The sequence below is a fragment of the Lissotriton helveticus genome, assembly GCF_964261635.1.
Source record: "Lissotriton helveticus chromosome 1_1 unlocalized genomic scaffold, aLisHel1.1 SUPER_1_unloc_31, whole genome shotgun sequence".
Classification (NCBI taxonomy): Eukaryota; Metazoa; Chordata; class Amphibia; order Caudata; family Salamandridae; genus Lissotriton; species Lissotriton helveticus.
The window spans coordinates 1228989-1248343 of record NW_027611672.1 but is presented as its reverse complement, the minus strand read 5'-3'; the positions used below and the strand labels follow the sequence as shown (position 1 = coordinate 1248343).

Genomic DNA, 19355 nt, shown 5'->3' with positions numbered 1-19355 from the left:
AAGAGGTCGTGTTAAGCGAGCTGTTTTACCACATACAATCCTGTAATACCAAATGAAAGGACACCACACAAGTATATATTATAAAAATATATGTGTTTATTACTAAAAACAATCCCCAGTATTCTTTATGAATAAAGGGGCACAAGCGTTAAATCAAAAGCACTGTTTAAACATACAAAGTTGCACAATTATGGATGAGGGCAGGGGGCCACTCAAACCATATACTAAACAAGTGGTATAAGAGATGCCACTCGAGCAGTGGTTAGGCCTAGGGCCTAGGGAATCGCTGGGAGCAGTCAGGACAAGCAATGCTGAAGTCGGGAATGGCCCTCGGGATTCGGGAGATGTGCGGAAAGCGCACGCATGCACCAATGTTAACCAATGGTGCGTAAAAGTTGTAAAGTTAAAGTTTAAGGACACTTCCGCTGAACCTAGAGGAACAAAACTTAACACACAGACCCTAGAGGTGTGCACCAGTGTGGGAACACCGGCGGACCAAAGTTACCTCACCCACAGGAAGTGGGTGCACAGGGTCGAAGAGGCGTCGGGTTTTGACACGCAGGTTCTTGGCGCTTGAAGCTGAAGACGCTGCAGGCGATGTGAAGGAGAAGTGTCCGGTGGATCCAAGGGTGGATCTGAAGTGGTGAAGACCTGAAAGCAGAGGGGACAGTGTTCAAAGTCACTGGCCAGTGACCACCGTGGAACCAGATTGGAACCAGGCAAAGTCGGGTGCAAACAGGTGATGAGGTGTTGCTTCTCTCTGCAGCCACGTGGACACGAAGAGGTCAAGGACGTCCAGGAGTCGATCACGAGCTGTCCCTCAAAGGCTCTAGCTGATGGCGGTGTCGGCAACTCGATTGAAGCAAACAAGCCTTGGCTAATGCAAGCCACGGGGAAAGTGAAAAAGGCTTATTACTCGGACCAGCAAGGTCAGAGCGGGTACTCCTTTCTACAGGAGCGAGGGCAGGTCTGGAGCAACCAGACCCACAGTGTAAATCGTAGGTTTCGTCGCCAAGATGGCCGCTGACCACGTGACAAGCGGCCGGGATGGCGAGTCGAGTGGCACAAAGCAAAAGGGCCCCACGCAGATCGTGGAGATGCTGGAGGGCTGATCTTTGGTGCAAATGCTGCTCGATTGTGGGGCTTCTCAAACCCCAAAGCACAGAGTCGAGGATGCCTCGGGTGCTGCGCAGTCAGCGTCTCGGGGGTCTTTCAAGATGTCCGCTCCCACGTCTCTCGGTGCCTCCACGGGTCCCTTCTTTGCAGGGACTGTGGATCGGGCTGGGAGAAGTCTGGGAAGCTGGGTCTTGTCAGGCTCTGCACTCGGGCTCCGGCGGGAGGCGGCGGCAAAGCAGACGTCGAGGTGCTGGGTGGTGCCTGTGTTCACAGGGTGGCCCCTCCTAGGCCACAAGGGAGATTCTCTTCAGTCTTCTATCATCAGAATGTCGAAGTCCAGTCGTCTTCTTAGTTTAAAGGTGATTTCAGGATGATCTGCTGTGCTAGGGCACTGCTCCCACTCTTATTCCAATCTGAGGGGTGGATCTCCTGCTAGGTCCCTCCCTATGGGTGGGACCAGGAAGGGGGGTGGTTACACCCCCTTTCCTTTGTCCAGGTCTCACTGGAGCTGGGGCTGGGCTGCCCCAGAACCGGTTTGACCGGATTATGCAAGGGGAAGCCTTGTGCTCCCCAGGCACTGTCTGGTTTCTTTCAAACCTCCCTGCTACAATACACTATCTCCTGTCTGGAGGGCGGTGACACCCTCCTGTGACAGGAAACCCTTTGTCCAGGACCCATTTGGTCGAGTTTCAGTCAACTGCAGGGGTCCAGACATTTGTCTGTGGCAGAGGCATCCATTTTGTGGATCTTAAGGTCTTTGGAGAAATCAACCGCATTAAAGCAAAGTAACATGTCTTACCCCTCTAGAGGGGTGGAATGCCATCCCCGCCGCCAGAACTGGCGAGGGGATGGTATTCCAAAGCGTATGACACCTTACACGACATGTTTTGATAAAGCCAAACCAAAGTTGCTAAATAACCGCGAGGATTATAAGGCACTTAATAGTATATGGTATGGCATTATCCTGAAACAGCTTAGGGATTTGTTCCCGATGGCTGCAGACAGGCTCAGCTCATGCTAGAGCTCCATCTCACATAAAACCACGCACTCAGCCTCCAGGATTGATGAGGCCTGACTATAGGAGTGGCTCACAGGTTTACATGTGTCCAGATATAGGTTTAGACATAGGTATACTATATCTAAGCAAGGGGTGTGTACACCACCTTACCCCAGCTGAGTGATCAGCCAGTTGTGTCAATTTAAGAACCAGCCAGGGGTGGCAAAAGATATGCTGCAGCCCCTGGTAGGCCTTAGTGGCTCCTATGCCCTGTGCACCTATAGTGCATTCTACAGGGGTTGACAAGGAGTCCATTTCCAATTGTGGTATGTACCTAGGGTACATGGAATCCATTTTACAGAGAGAGCAGATGACCTGGGGCCCTGATTAGCAGGGAACCAGGTCAACTAAGTCAAAAAACCAGCTAAACACAGGCAAAAAATCTGGGGTAACCATAGTCAGGTAGCCACCTTCCTACATAACCCCCCCCCCCAAACGAAAGGAGATAAGGCTATCCTTGGCCAGGTAAGCCTATATTGCCTGAGTGGCCATATAAGGAAGTACCTGCACTAGCATGGGTACCCCCTGTCTCATGGTCCACTAAGCAGTCCCTCACCCTTTGGGTATTAGAGGGTCTCCACCATAGGGAATCACTACCTTGGGTGTGTTTATGCAAAGTTAAAGGCTGGTTTGGATATGGAGTATTGAAGTTAGGCTCTACTAAGTTAGGGCTTGGCTTCCTCCAATTATCTTCCACCAGGTGTGCCTTTCTTTCTTTAACTGAGTTGCACTGTGCTCTCAGGGTCAGCCTCTGGCTACCTAAAGCTGGAGGCTGGGTCCCTCTGTTTGGCTTGCTGGAGGGACAGTTCAGGTTTGGGCCCCTTGGGTCCCAGGTTTGGCTGTGCCCAACAGAATCCATCTGTGGGAGGTCCCTAACTACTTTTAAGGGGGCTCCCTCAGGAGTTTTTAAAGTTTTCACCTTACTAGGGCTACTAGTTTTGGTGCACCTAATCTTTTGATGGGGGTGCTTTATTTGACAGGGGGCCCTCTGGGTCTCACTGTCCTTCTTGTCCTCTGCAGCCCTGGGCTGGCTAAGGCAAGGTAGAGAGGGGCAGGTTACCTGCTCCAGACTGGGTCCCACCTGAGAAGGGTCCACTGACATCAGAGGTTCTGTCAGGCTAGGCCCAACCACCTCTGGGGCAGCTCCTTCATCAGGGGTAAGATCAGTTCCCTGAGGAGGCTGATCCTGTCCTAAAGTCTGGTGAGGGGGAGATTTCTCTTCCTCCTCCATGCTCTCAGTTTGTGTGGAGTTATCCATCATTTCAGGTTTCACAACACACATGTCAGTTTGAGTTTGGGCTGTGGCCATCACAGCCCCACCAACCTTTTCAGGAGGAGACTCAGTTTGGGTTTCTGCTGTTATCATAACAGCTTTGCTATTCTGTTCAGGAAGAGCTTTTGCTAAAGATGGGGCAGAGAGTTTCTCAGCCCTACCAACCTTTTCAGGAAGGACATCTTGAATTGGGGCTGTAGCCATTACAGCCCCACTAACCTTTCCATTGGAATTCACCATTCTAGAATGGGTTTCCTGTTCAACCTCAGCCCAGGCTGAGATCTCCAAATCATTACCAAGTAGGCAGTCTACAGGCAAGTTTGGTGACACTGCCACTCTCTTTGGGCCAATGACACCTCCCCAGCTGAGACTTACTACTGCCATGGGATGATTTGTTTGGATTCCATCAATGTTTGTAACCTGGTATGTGGCACCAGGTAAAAGTTGCTTAGAGGGGACTATGCCATCAGCATAGAGGGGACTATGCTAGCCCCTGTGTCTCTAAAAGCTTCAACTTTCAAACCATTGATGATGGGTTCTTGTCTATACTTGCTCAAAGTATTTGGGCAAGCAGAGAAGTTGGCAAACCCCATGCCAGTCTCATAAACAAGATCATTGGGTGATGGGGACCTGGATAGGCCAGGGTCCACCTGAGCTCCAACAGTAAACCCACCCAGATTCCTGGGTGTGCTTCCACTTCCTGGGGGATTACTGCTGACAGTAACAGGAGGTGTTGAAGCTGGCTTTGGAGGTATATTTTCTTTATTGTTATTCTTGGGACAACAGTTGTCTGTTTTGTAATGCCCAACCTGTTTACAGGGATAACAATAAGGCTTTTTCTCAGTTGAAGAAGTGTCTTGGGACCCACCCCCATTCTTGGAGTTTTGGGGCCCTGGGGAAGTCTTTTCTTTATTTTTATCCCCACCCTTATCTTGAGGCTTGGTAGACTCCTTCTTCTGGTTACTGTCCTGATTCTTAGGCCTAATCCTGGTTCTGACCCACTTGTCTGCCTTCTTTCCCAATTCTTGGGGAGAGGTCAGATCAGAGTCCACCAGGTGCTGGTGTAAGAGCTGGTTCTGACAATTACTTAGGATCTGCTCCCTCATAATCAAATTATACAATCCTTTAAAGTCATGTACTTTGCTGCCATGTAGCCAACCCTCCAGAGCCTTAGTAGCACAATCTACAAAATCAGTCCAGTCCTGAGTCTGTGTCTTCTGGGTATCTCTGAACTTCAACCTGTACTGTTCAGTGGTTAAGCCAAACCCATCTATCAGAACACTCTTCAGGACTTTGTAATTGTTTGCATCCTCATGTCTAACAGTGAGGAGCTTATCTCTCCCTTTCTCTGAAAAGGAGTACCATAAGATTGCTGCCCACTGTTCCTCAGGAACCTGCTGTACCATGCAGGCTCTCTCAAGAGCAGTTATCCACTTGTGGATGTCATCCCCTTCCTTGTAGGGGGGCACAATCTTTGTCAGGTTTCTACTATCATAGGACCTGGGTTTCTCTTTAGGAATATTGCTGCCACCAGTGGCACCTAAGCCACACAATTTTTGCTCTCTTGCCAAGGCAAGTCTAGCTTGAGCCAAGGCTACCTCCTCCCTCTCTATCTGGAGTTTGACAGCCCTCATTCTGGCCCTATGCTCTAGCTTTTGAGAAGCACCCATGCTTCTCTGTGATTCTCTGGAGGCACTAGAAACATGAGAGTCCCCTGAGGGAGATCTCACTCTTCTGTTGCCTGGGAGAATCCCATGGTGGGTTCTGGGGAGGTGCTGGCCCTCTCCATTCCCCAGTAGGTCCAAGTTGGCCTGGCTAAGCCTACCAACTGGAACCTGGCTACCCTGATCCTGTACTTCTAAGTCCTCAACATCTGAGTCCTCATCCAAGTCATCATCATCCTCCTCTTCAGGGGGATCAACTGCAGGGGGGTTCCCTCCAGTTCCTGTGTCTAGGGAAGCTGCTTTTGCCTTCTCTAAGTCATCCTGTTCTAGGATTTCTACCAGGATTAGGCAGGTGGGGCTTCTGCCCCTTTTTAACCCTCTTGCTTTGCACAAGGCAATCAAGTCTCTGCGGGTTAATTTGTCATATCCAAAAGTTGCCTGGGTAAGGTCAACTGTCACAGGAGTAGACCCTGAGGCTTTTCCTGTGTCAGACATGGTTACTAGTGAGGTGTAAGTGGTGCACTTACCTACACTAAGTGTTTTCCTACTGTACCTTGCTAGTGAGTTGTAGTCAGGGGTGTGCTACTCCCTTCAACCTACAACTACTAAGTTCAGTAGAACTTAATATGCTAAGCTTTTGATTTTATATGTACCTAGAGGTACTTGATGTGATCTTTCAATTTGATATAAAGATTGCAATGGTAAAACAACAGCAAGCTCAAATCCGCACCGCTGCTCACCAATGTGAGAAGTTGGCCTGGTAGGGGATGTTTCCAATTCTGGAACCACCTACTACCTGACCAAACAATCCCCTTATGGTGTCTGGTTGTAAGTCAACCTTATTAGACAAGCTATCCTAGGGGTAGCATGGACTAAGCAGCCTAAAGGCTTAACTTAAGAGGTCGTGTTAAGCGAGCTGTTTTACCACATACAATCCTGTAATACCAAATGAAAGGACACCACACAAGTATATATTATAAAAATATATGTGTTTATTACTAAAAACAATCCCCAGTATTCTTTATGAATAAAGGGGCACAAGCGTTAAATCAAAAGCACTGTTTAAACATACAAAGTTGCACAATTATGGATGAGGGCAGGGGGCCACTCAAACCATATACTAAACAAGTGGTATAAGATATGCCACTCGAGCAGTGGTTAGGCCTAGGGCCTAGGGAATCGCTGGGAGCAGTCAGGACAAGCAATGCTGAAGTCGGGAATGGCCCTCGGGATTCGGGAGATGTGCGGAAAGCGCACGCATGCACCAATGTTAACCAATGGTGCGTAAAAGTTGTAAAGTTAAAGTTTAAGGACACTTCCGCTGAACCTAGAGGAACAAAACTTAACACACAGACCCTAGAGGTGTGCACCAGTGTGGGAACACCGGCGGAGCAAAGTTACCTCACCCACAGGAAGTGGGTGCACAGGGTCGAAGAGGCGTCGGGTTTTGACACGCAGGTCCTTGGCGCTTGAAGCTGAAGACGCTGCAGGCGATGTGAAGGAGAAGTGTCCGGTGGATACAAGGGTGGATCTGAAGTGGTGAAGACCTGAAAGCAGAGGGGACAGTGTTCAAAGTCACTGGCCAGTGACCACCGTGGAACCAGATTGGAACCAGGCAAAGTCGGGTGCAAACAGGTGATGAGGTGTTGCTTCTCTCTGCAGCCACGTGGACACGAAGAGGTCAAGGACGTCCAGGAGTCAATCACGAGCTGTCCCTCGAAGGCTCTAGCTGATGGCGGTGTCGGCAACTCGATTGAAGCAAACAAGCCTTGGCTAATGCAAGCCACGGGGAAAGTGAAAAAGGCTTATTACTCGAACCAGCAAGGTCAGAGCGGGTACTCCTTTCTACAGAAGCGAGGACAGGTCTGGAGCAACCAGACCCACAGTGTACATCGTAGGTTTCGTCGCCAAGATGGCCGCTGACCACGTGACAAGCGGCCGGGATGGCGAGTCGAGTGGCACAAAGCAAAAGGGCCCCACGCAGATCGTGGAGATGCTGGAGGGCTGATCTTTGGTGCAAATGCTGCTCGATTGTGGGGCTTCTCAAACCCCAAAGCACAGAGTCGAGGGTGCCTCGGGTGCTGCGCAGTCAGCGTCTCGGGGGTCTTTCAAGATGTCCGCTCCCACGTCTCTCGGTACCTCCACGGGTCCCTTCTTTGCAGGGACTGTGGATCGGGCTGGGAGAAGTCTGGGAAGCTGGGTCTTGTCAGGCTCTGCACTCGGGCTCCGGCGGGAGGCGGCGGCAAAGCAGACGTCGAGGTGCTGGGTGGTGCCTGTGTTCACAGGGTGGCCCCTCCTAGGCCACAAGGGAGATTCTCTTCAGTCTTCTATCATCAGAATGTCGAAGTCCAGTTGTCTTCTTAGTTTAAAGGTGATTTCAGGATGATCTGCTGTGCTAGGGCACTGCTCCCACTCTTATTCCAATCTGAGGGGTGGATCTCCTGCTAGGTCCCTCCCTATGGGTGGGACCAGGAAGGGGGGTGGTTACACCCCCTTTCCTTTGTCCAGGTCTCACTGGAGCTGGGGCTGGGCTGCCCCAGAACCGGTTTGACCGGATTATGCAAGGGGAAGCCTTGTGCTCCCCAGGCACTGTCTGGTTTCTTTCAAACCTCCCTGCTACAATACACTATCTCCTGTCTGGAGGGCGGTGACACCCTCCTGTGACAGGAAACCCTTTGTCCAGGACCCATTTGGTCGAGTTTCAGTCAACTGCAGGGGTCCAGACATTTGTCTGTGGCAGAGGCATCCATTTTGTGGATCTTAAGGTCTTTGGAGAAATCAACCGCATTAAAGCAAAGTAACATGTCTTACCCCTCTAGAGGGGTGGAATGCCATCCCCGTCGCCAGAACTGGCGAGGGGATGGTATTCCAAAGCGTATGACACCTTACACGACATGTTTTGATAAAGCCAAACCAAAGTTGCTAAATAACCGCGAGGATTATAAGGCACTTAATAGTATATGGTATGGCATTATCCTGAAACAGCTTAGGGATTTGTTCCCGATGGCTGCAGACAGGCTCAGCTCATGCTAGAGCTCCATCTCACATAAAACCACGCACTCAGCCTCCAGGATTGATGAGGCCTGACTATAGGAGTGGCTCACAGGTTTACATGTGTCCAGATATAGGTTTAGACATAGGTATACTATATCTAAGCAAGGGGTGTGTACACCACCTTACCCCAGCTGAGTGATCAGCCAGTTGTGTCAATTTAAGAACCAGCCAGGGGTGGCAAAAGATATGCTACAGCCCCTGGTAGGCCTTAGTGGCTCCTATGCCCTGTGCACCTATAGTGCATTCTACAGGGGTTGACAAGGAGTCCATTTCCAATTGTGGTATGTACCTAGGGTACATGGAATCCATTTTACAGAGAGAGCAGATGACCTGGGGCCCTGATTAGCAGGGAACCAGGTCAACTAAGTCAAAAAACCAGCTAAACACAGGCAAAAAATCTGGGGTAACCATAGTCAGGTAGCCACCTTCCTACAATGAGTTTCTGGAAAACTATCAAGCACCCAATCAGAATCAGCCGCCCTTGACACCCAGGAATTCTTGAGGTTTTGGAGAGGATGAATTGCACGTGGTATAAGAGGAACACTACATCGACTCAAAGCTCATTTCTCAGGGATGTACTGAACTGCCAGGCTCATGGCACACTTAGCCAGCTCTTCACCTCCTCCTCCTCAAACTATTGACCAGCTATCAGGGCAAATGAGTCTGCAGCAAAGCATCGCTGAATTGGTTCCACACCGGACCAGGCAAGGTGGTCAACTCCATACTCCTCCAAGTCAGAAAGCACTCTGGTCGAGCCAGTCCACACCCACATGAATGTTCCCCATCAAAACTATTTTAATGGTACAAAGTTATGTTTCTGCCAAATGATTAAGTCAAAAATTGAAAGGTTTTACTATGAAGTGCTGAAAGAGAAATCATGAAGTTTTTCAATATTTCAGAATCGGCCACAGTACACAGGAGCATTATTTCTCTACAGCAGCAAATCATGTATGTGCGCCCTGTAGAAAGCACGTTTGAATAAAACATGGAATGCATTGCAGCCAAAAATCCATGCAACAACATAGAGTGCAAGATAACTTGTGTTATTATTCCAGCAGAACGAAATGCCATTCCGAATGTGTACATCATTTTAAAAACAAATACAGAGAAATATATGGTCAGTGTTGTTCTTCTGCCTGTTAAAAGACAATCTCCATTAATGTGTCAGGAATTAAAACACTATGAGAAACCCTACTCTATGGCAGGGGGCTGCCTGCCACTATATTGCAGATTACTTCCAACATAATCTGATTTATACATACATACTCCTGGGTGCTGCCAGCTATAGGGTCTGCACACAGCAGACTGGAGCCACTCAGGAAGGAGGTAAGCTCTACATTTCATCTTAAGCCCTTAGGTTACATTCACAGCCTGATGGGTCCGTAGAACTTTATCTTAGCTCTAACTGCGCAGAGCAGATGGACTTAACCCAACATAGTCTGTGTTGTGTGATGCCTGGCATCTTATTATCGTTGGCGGGAGGATGAAGCTCTGATAGGAGCTGCTACAAGAAGAGCAGAGAAACAGGACCACAGATCGCCACAGAGTGACAACTGCCCAGAAGCTGAAGAATGAACTCTGGAACAACAAATCTCCTACACCCTGGAGATTTTCCAGGATAAGCAAATAATGGTAATGAAATGCAAACTGCAGCATTAAGATCACACACTACAACATCTTTCCCTTTAAACCAAAGGTAACAACCTACAAGAAAAAAACTAAACAAAAAGCAACAAAACTAGAAAATGCATTTCAAAATGATGCAAAAGAGAAACAGTTAATACAAATGAACAATATTGAACGTTGTTGGTACCTTAGTAATGTGCTTACTTCTTGGCTTCACTCCATCTGCAGCAATAACGCTCTGAAAGAAGAAATTACTGCTGTGAGTCTCAAGAGTCTACAGTATTACTGGTCTTAGTCACGAAGACTGCGGTGTCGGAAGATAACTTTCTCTTATTTGGCTTTACTGTTCCACCAGTCACGCCATCACTTTTAGCAGACACGCTACTGTCAGCAGCATCATAACTGCAGACAGATCAGCAAAGCGGATATCACCACTCACATTGGGTGAACAGACTCGTCTCTGCTACATACATCCACTTTGTTCTCAAATTTGCTTGGGGCTGTCAAAATGCAAAGAGCTGCAATATATTCGCCACACTTTCCTGACTACCTTGTTTTAAAAAGTTGTGACATTCAAGCGTGATTCTTGGTTCGTCTGCAAGATGAAGTTTTGAGGTCTCGACTATTCTATCCCGCAGGGATAAATAGACGAGAGTAATGTAGTTAAAACAAACTCTCTGACCAAGCAGATTCCATTCGGATTTCTCACAATGCATGTTAACTCTTGAAGCGTGGCGCTTCTCCAGTACGCGCTCCGCCTCGCACACCACCATCAAAGGCTTCTGATCCCCCTCACTCACACCCCATCCCCATATGCTCCTTTCCTCCCTCCCACTCGCTGGCTCCCCCGCCCCCCCCACCCACCAGGCTCTTGAAACGTGACGCTTCACCAGTGCTTCCCTCCCACTCGCTCACTCCGCTTCTCCCCCACCCCCACCCCCATCCGACTTGTTTGCAACTATTCTTACCCCTTCTCCATTCTCAAACATTCCCTTCTTTAGCTTTCTATTCGAAACCGCTAGCATCAGCCTCCCATTCTGTGCTTTTACTCCTCCCGCCTCATTTGCTTCCAAGTCCGTTTTCACTTGATGTTTTCCTTTTTCTCAGTTTTCTATATAGTCTCTACCGGAAGCTATTGGACACCTTTAAAACTCATTTGCTCCAGAGTCCGTTTATACGTGTTGGTTACTTTTTTTACCGTTTACAATGTAGCCAGATTTTTTACTTACGCTGGTTACTTTGATTAGTTTGCTTCAGAAACAAATGCGCTTCTCTGACATCATTTTTTTTTAATTACACACGGCATTCACGCTTTATTTTTTGTAAGAAACACTGTGATTACTTTGTCTAATCTCCTAAACAAACATGCTGCGTGACCGCATTCGTCCCGGAAACCAGAAAACGAGCCAGACAAACCTCAGTAGATGTTCATTTGGAGGCCCAAGTCAAGAGTCCTAGAAAGACCCTTGTGTGATGTGTCTGAATACTAAACCGGGTTAATCTGCGAACAAATATGGAGAAAACGGAGGAGCTACGCTCGCAACTAAGATGGCCGCATAGGCTCCCGGCTCCGCCGACCTCCGTCCTCCGCCGGACAATCCTGCTACAAATCCTGAATTTCCACCCTGCCTCCGGGTGTGTGAACGGCTACGTTATATTTTGGTGCAATCCCGGGATTTTTTCCAGCTTTGTGGACGAAGTTACGTCGAGTTTTAGTTTGGGGCCTACACCAGCTTGTGATCCGGGGACTTGAGTACTGGCCCAGCCGGGTTCCAGTTGAATAACATGGGTGACCATCAGGGTCCGGTCCTTGGACATGGGAAAAAATTTTAAGCCAGATTTTGACGGCGGTCGTTGTTCTAGCCTACAATCGATGGAGGGTTGACGAGGCACGACAGTGCGCTGCGGGTGTGGGTCCCTGGCCCGGAGACCCGGTCTGAACCCCGCCGGTGTTTGCCGGGTTGGGATCTACGCCTGTGGCCTCGGAACCTGGACCGCAACCTTGGTAAGTCCTCGTTCTCCCTCCGCGACAGTCCGTCCCAAAATTAGCCGATTCCCCCGGGGTAGGCCGGGCCTCGGGAGGACGCGAACATGGGTGTCTCGGACCACGATTCGGTGGGGCGGACTGAGTCTGAACCGTCGATACGATCTGTATTGGCAGCGATCGGGGCCTTACATTCCCATGTGGAGTTCATTGTCTGAAAAATGATTGTGGTTGCACACGGACTTGGACAAGTGGGACCGGACCCTACACCGTCTCAAAATCCTGATCAGCCTACATCACCCATGGCGGTCCCTGTAGCGGCAGTGTACCCTGTGCCACGAGAGGTGTCGGAGCTTCATGGCAATGTGATGGTCGATAATCGTGTACTCGACGTGCCCTATGGTCTGCCAAGCCCACCAACATCGTCTACCGAGTTTGGTTTAATTGTTGCTCCCCTTCCGGACTCTCTTGCTGGGATCTCTCTATGGAATGATTCAGCATTCTACCCCTCTTTGACGCTTTCAATTTCCTCACAGAGGCACAGACGTCGTGAGCTTATGTCGACGAGGGTCACCGTTGCTGCCGATAAAATTCCTAGGGACTCTATAACTTTGCCTCGCCTCATACGGAACTATACTGAACTGTTTTCACATTCCGACTATCCTGCGGAGGCGAAAGCCTGTCTGGAAGGGGCTTGCTCCACTGATCGGAAGGGTCAAGGATGAGACTGACTGTTGGGGTTTGGCACTATGGGTTTTCTGAAGTGGGATTCGTTACCATTGTATTTATAGGAGGTAGGGCGGTCGTTACTGTTTCCCCTGTTTAGTTTTTAAATTTGCTTTTCAATGGAGTTATGTGTTTATTATGGGGATTCTTGGTTCTGGCGGGGGGGAGGGAGGACCGGGGGTCCGTATTGAGATGTCCTCCTCCAAGTTTTACTACATTTAGTACTGCCGCGGGTCACATCAACAATCTTCTTTGCCGCCATCACGAGAGCCCTATGGCCACGCCACGCCCACTACCGCTAGGCCACGCCCCCCGCCGAAGGCATTTAGGCAGCGCTGATCACTAGCGCAAGCCAGAGAATCCTACCTCCTGAGGCAGAAGCCGGGAGAGCGCTTGTTTGCATTTTTAAATAAAATTGACCGTGAGACTGTGTTTTTATGTACCTACTCCTCTCCCTGGGCACCTATTATTTACTTATCACACCCTTGGTTTCCCCGCGCAGCGGATTTTAGCGCTGCCACGAGTCATATCAACAATCTTCTTTGCCGCCATCACCGAGAGCCCTATGTCCACGCCCACTACCGCTAGGCCACGCCCCCCTTCTATAAACCATGTGCATTCCCCGGATGCGCAGCGGACGAGCACAGCGGACGAGCGCAGCGGGCGCGCCGTCTGCGCGCCGAAGGCAAGCCCGTCTGCGCCCGTCATCGCCAAGACATCGCCTCTCGCCTGTCCCCCTGGCCAAGCTCTACGGGAAATTCGCCATTATGATAGGGAGCTTCTACTTGCCCTGAACCCTGGCCAGACCTGTGATGAGCTATCAGGCCACCTTGGACAGACATGCTTACAATGTAAGTCTTGTGAATTCACAACACCTAGTCCCTGCTTATCTGGGCACAGGTCAGACTCGTTTAAACAAACACCTATTACCGTCCTCCAACTGAATATTAGGTCTCTCGCAAAACACCACTTAGAGGTCAACACACTCCTCCTTGATGAGAACCCTGACATTCTTTTTTTATGTGAAACATGGCTTCGGGACAACATGACCAGTCTACCGAACCTCACGTTGCCAGACGGCTATTTGATCAAGACCTTAAATAGAGACGCAAGGGGCGGCGGCATAGCAGTCATTTATAAAAATCAATATATCTGCTCCTTTATTAAGGAAGATATTTATGGCTGTGAAAGCACTCGATTTAAGATCATTATGGGCCCACACTTTGCTCTGTCAGGGCTTTATATCTATCGACCCCCTGGACCTGCTTCTAAGTTCATCGAAGCTCTCCTTGAGGTGGCCAACTCCTTGGTTGTGGGTTCGGCTAACTTCACAATATTAGGAGATCTAAACCTCCATTTTGATTTGACTCATGACCCTACCATCAAAAATCTCCTGGCGGACCTTGCGGCCTTACAACTAGACTCTTTAATTCAGACTGCTACGCACTCGGCTGGGCATGTATTAGACCCTGTCTTTACTAATATCCCGGAGGTTAGGACAGATGTGCCTAAACCTACGGGATGGACAGATCACTATTTAATCAAAATTACTATGATGGTCAGGGAAATGTTCAACAAGGATGAGCCAACCCGGCGCTTCAAGAGGCCTTGGCATAAACTTACAACCAATGACCTCCACTCTACTCTAGGAGCATTCCATTATGAGACAAATATGGACATCAATATGGCAATATGGCATACGCCGCCTTCCATGACTGGATTACCAGAGGATTAGATGCCCTCATTCCAGCTAAATGGACTAAGGGGCGCAGATCCCCCTCCAACCCAAGGTATAATGACACTTTGAGATCCATGCGGAAAGATTGTAAAAAAGCCGAGCGAATCTGGAGAAGGGACTACAATGATAGGGATAAAGCATTTTATCTGGCCAAACAAAAACTCTATCACAAAGCTATTTGCTCCGCACGTGCTTCTTTCTATGCAGAAGAAATCAACTCTAGCCCGAACCCCACCAAATGTATCTTTAAATTGGTGCAAGAACTGCAGAGTAGCAGAACCCCTGTCTCCAGTATCACCTCCGTGCAGCAGTGTGAGTACCTTGCCATTTTCTTTGTAGAAAAAGTGCAAAAAATATATAGGTCATTCCCGCAGCACTCTTTTGATCCACTTAACTCCACTAATTCCAATATTAAGTCTTTAGAATGCTTTCTACCATCCCTGGCCTCTATACTTAATCTTTCCTTCTCTTCGGCCAATGTCCCGACTGTCTGGAAACAAGCATGGGTTTCCGCCTTTATCAAGAAGCCTACTCTGGACCCCTCCAAACTAGAAAACTTCAGGCCCATTTCGTTGCTCCCATGGGTGTCTAAACTTGCGGAGGCTCATGTTAGCAACGTATTGTCCCAATATATGCATCAAAATAACATCCTAGACCCATCACAAAACGGGTTCAGGCCGGGCCACAGTACTGAGTCTGCCCTCCTGTCCACGACTGAACACCTCCGGACAATTCTTGATGCCGGTCAGAGCGCTGCGCTGATTCTGTTAGATCTCAGCGCAGCCTTTGATACGGTTTCACATGACATTCTGCTACATCGTCTGGCGACAGTAGGGATTACCGGTCTTGCCCTGGAATGGTTCCGCTCATTCTTGAAGGACAGATCCTTCCGGGTGTCGGCTCCCCTGTTTCTCTCCCAGTCCCATTCCATCGGCCAGGGAGTCCCTCAGGGCTCTGCACTTGGCCCATTCCTTTTTAATCTCTACGTGCAGCCACTTGCGGTAGTGGCTAAGGAGTGGGATCTAACGCTGGTGTCATATGCAGATGACACGCAGCTGGTAATCACTCTCACCGAAGGACCATCTACTTCGGCCTCGAGATTCAGGAGTGGGCTGGCTGCAGTAGCCCAGTGGATGACGGACAATTGCCTGCAGCTCAATGCAGGTAAGACGGAGGTGCTGCTTGTTGGGAGGAATACCAGCTATTGGAACGAGCACTGGTGGCCCTCTTCTTTGGGCACCATTCCACCACCTAAATCATTAGTCAAAAACCTGGGAGTCTGGATAGACTCCTCGCTTAGCTTCCAGACCCACTCAAAAAGAATGGCAGCTACCTGTGTGGGCCTGCTGAGGAGTCTTAACCCGATACTCAATTTATTTTACTCTAAAGTCCGGCAACTCATTGTACAATCCACAATCCTCTCTTGATTGGACTATGCCAGTGTTTTATTTTTGGGTGCAAACAAAGCGGAGATAGCGCGATTGCAACGAGTTCAGAACTCGGCGGCAAGATCCTTGGTGGGTCTTCCCCGCAGATGCTCTGTCAGAGCTACCATTCGAAAGCTGCATTGGCTTCCCATTGAATCTCGTATTCAATTTAAAACCCTCACCCTGGCATTCAAGATCCTCAAATCCAGATGCCCAAAACTCCTGCGCCCGCTTCTAACACCTTATGTGCCACAGCGCAGTCTGCGCTCTTTAGGCCAACACCTAGTAATAGTACCCCGCACAAAGCTCTGCCGTATTGGTGGTCGCTCCTTCAGGGTTCTGGGAGCTAAGCTCTGGAACTCCTTGCCATTGAATATTCGCTCCTTGGAAAACCTGTCCGCCTTCCGGAAAGCCGTTAAGACCCATCTGTTCCCCTCTCCTTAGGACTTCCTGCCTCAGCTCTTTCTCCGCTATTGGTATGGTACTTGTGGATCCTCAGCGCCGGGACGCCTCTTTGCTGGGGCAGCTGTTGCGCCTAATCAAAATGTTAACATAACATAACATAACATTGTTTACTGAAGACAGAAGCTTTAAGCCTCTCTCTGCCTCAGGAGTGAACAAGGTGTAATTTACTGTGAATAAACCTCTACGGGTGGGACGAGTTATTAGAAGTACATTTCTGCATCACACCAATTGCAGCCTTATAACCCGATGTTCCTATTACCAGCTCAATGGCGACCAGTTTATCACCCTCTAAAGGATGAAAGGCTGAGCCTGCCCTACGAGTATTCAGATTTGGTAGAGGTCACACTCGGATGTCGGGTCAACTCAGTGAGTCATCTGGCTTAGTGAAGGCCAACAGCTTGTCTGTCTAGAAGTCTTTTATAATCGTGGTTGAGTTTACTTATATTTATTTCCATGTTTAGAAACATGTTTTGCTTGTGTGTGTAAAATAGGAACTTTGACGGTTATGGGTGGCATACGGGACACTCTGTGTGTGGGCTTGTTTAGTTTTACACAATAGCCCACGTCTAAGTATACCCCAGGTGTATATTAGTATCAAAGTGTGATTTTTGTTTATAGTAGAGCAGCAATAAGGTGCATGGTTTCGGCTACCAAATAAAACGTATTGAAGGGTACAGCGTTCATACTGATGAAGGGTCATGGCGAACACCCCCTTGCTGTGCTTTGAAAAACGCTCCTTTTCGGGTGGAAGGAATTACCCATAAACATGCGGGCGCATTGCTTGTAGCTGAATGGCGTTTGGCAGGTCTTGTGATTTTCATTCTGTTCCAAATATGCATTTTATATATTTGTTTAATTGTATTGCATCTATTGTAAAATCCAACGACTCTTTCAAGTCAGTAGGAATCTGTCTGGGGGCGATTTTAATGCTAAGCTAACTTACTCATGGTCAAGTGAATATTCACATAGCAGCAGACAAACATGCAATGGGGTAGAGAGCTAATGGACCCTTTGAACACCCTTAACTTAATTAATGTTATGGAAATTGATGCAACTACAAAAGATAATGCCCCCCCGAACCGACATTCAGAGGGAGGGGCTGCTCATCTACAATTGATAATGTTTTTTATCTCCCCCGCTTGAGAAGCAAGCTTGCTTAAAGCCGAAATTATGGCCACAATCTTTGGGGACCATAACCCAATACAAATAACGTTACGGATGTCTCCAGTTCCAACGCCTCAGACAGAATGTGGTGCTAGGGACCGATCACCATCTACAGATAACCTCAGACTGGGCTGGCGAGGCATTAATAACACAGAACGATTCAGTTCTATGGTTAGGGGAAACATGAATCTTATTAACATCTGCTTAGAGGCCCTGTTCCACACCCAGTGGCTATCAGCGTCTTTACCGAACTCAGTGGACCATTAAATCCTTGCTGTCTAAACCCATTTGTACAGTACTGCGCGAACCTAGATGGTTCAATCAGGAGTGCTCAATTGCCAACAGAAAGCTCCGCAAGGTCCTATCTCAAAGCCCTAGGTGTAATGGGATGCGCTCATTAATGCCACCAGCTTAAATAATGGGAATATATTTTGGACTACCACTAAAGATCAATGGGACAACCGTTCACTCCCATCAGATGCAACATAATGAGCGCCACCTGGGAAAGTCACTTTTCCACTATTTACCAAGAGCCTGCTTTTTAATCCGACCCTTTTATTAACAGGGTGCCACCTGGAATCCCATTATCAATAAACAAGGTTGAGGAGGCTATACGTCAGAGTGCGGGCAATAAAACTCCAGGCCCTGATGGGTTGGCCATTGATCTTATTAAATATAAACCAGATTTTTGGGCCCCACTGTTGTTAAATATTTTTCATATTCTAACCAATGCCCCACTGTCTAAGACATGGTCTACTAGCACGATCGTTCCCATTTTTAAAAACGGCGATTGCACACAACCTTGTTGCTGTAGACCGATCTCCCTCATAGATAACAACCTTAAAATTTTAGGCAGAGTTTTATACACAAACATTTTAACCTGGACAGAGGACAATCAGTTTTAGAACAATGCCAACTACGTTTCAGGGTTAAAGTTGGCACAAACGAGCAAAGTCTTAATCTTAATTTGATCATAGGGAAGTACACTTTTGCACAGCACTTGCCACTTTACTTAGCTTTTTTTTATGGACCTGTCCTCAGCTTTCGATTTTGTCAATAGGTCCCGTCTATGGTCCATCCTTTTAGAATATGGACTGGATGAGGCCCTTGTTCATTATTTAGCCTATCTCCATACGGACCTGAAAGCGAGGTCAGGATTGGTGTTGGGGGAGAAGTTTCCAATTACATCAGTGTAGATAGAGAAGTCAGACAGGGGTGTGTTCTGGACCCTTTTCTATTTATCATATATATAAACAATTTACTGATCACACTAACTAATGATGTTCCCAGAATTCAAGGCAAACCTCTCCCAGTGCTTTTATACACAGATGATGCAGTTTTAATTGGTCGCACACCAAATGCACTACGCACTTTAGTTCGAGGTTTCACAGATTTTATGTCCGGCCTAGATTTATGCACAAATGTTAAGAAATCTTTTATAATGCCTTGTGGGCCAAGGAAATGTCTGTTAATATTTTATCTCTGTGGGCGACCAAAAATTAACTTGCACTGCTACTTCCCCTTATCTGGGAATGGTCTTCGCTGCGAACGGCACCTGGTGTGAACACTTGGCATATTGTAAAAGTAAGTTCTCGAGGGCTTTTAACTCAATCCTCGGTCTCCTCCGCCCTAGAAAATCTGGAACAATTCCAGCCTTTTTAAAGATTTTTAAGATCCTGTGTGTACCAATAGCTACCTATGAGGCAGAGGAATGGAGTGTTGCCAACTGCTCTTGCGTCCAATCAGAGGAAAGTAGATTTTGTAGAAAACTCTTGGGCGCTCCAATCTCCACCCCTCTGTACATATGTCACGGCAAACTGAAATTAGGATACATTGAAGACATCATAGGGCCCGCCCTGTACTATTTTGGCTAGCCATAATGGAGAATCCCGAGGCTTCTCTCACAAGGGACATAATAGATGATAGTCTTCGCTGTGAGAAAGGGATGGATATTCCATGGCTTCCTAGGGTAGTTAACGGTCTGGAAAGCGTTAACCTTGGTAGACTGTTTGCCAACTCAAACATAGCTGTAACAATGGACAAAAACGTTTTAAAGACAGC

At 48.1% G+C, this 19355-nt stretch overlaps 1 protein-coding gene across 1 annotated transcript in view; it reads right to left on the bottom strand.

The window, feature by feature from the left end:
• Nucleotides 1–10171, bottom strand: part of LOC144805887 (uncharacterized) — a 51240-nt gene extending 41069 nt beyond the window's left edge. Inside the window, exon 1 of the mRNA XM_078672370.1 lies at nucleotides 9978–10171. The gene's annotated coding sequence lies outside the window, so the exon portion shown is untranslated. The remainder of the gene's footprint in view (nucleotides 1–9977) is intronic.
• Nucleotides 10172–19355: the final 9184 nt, after the last annotated feature.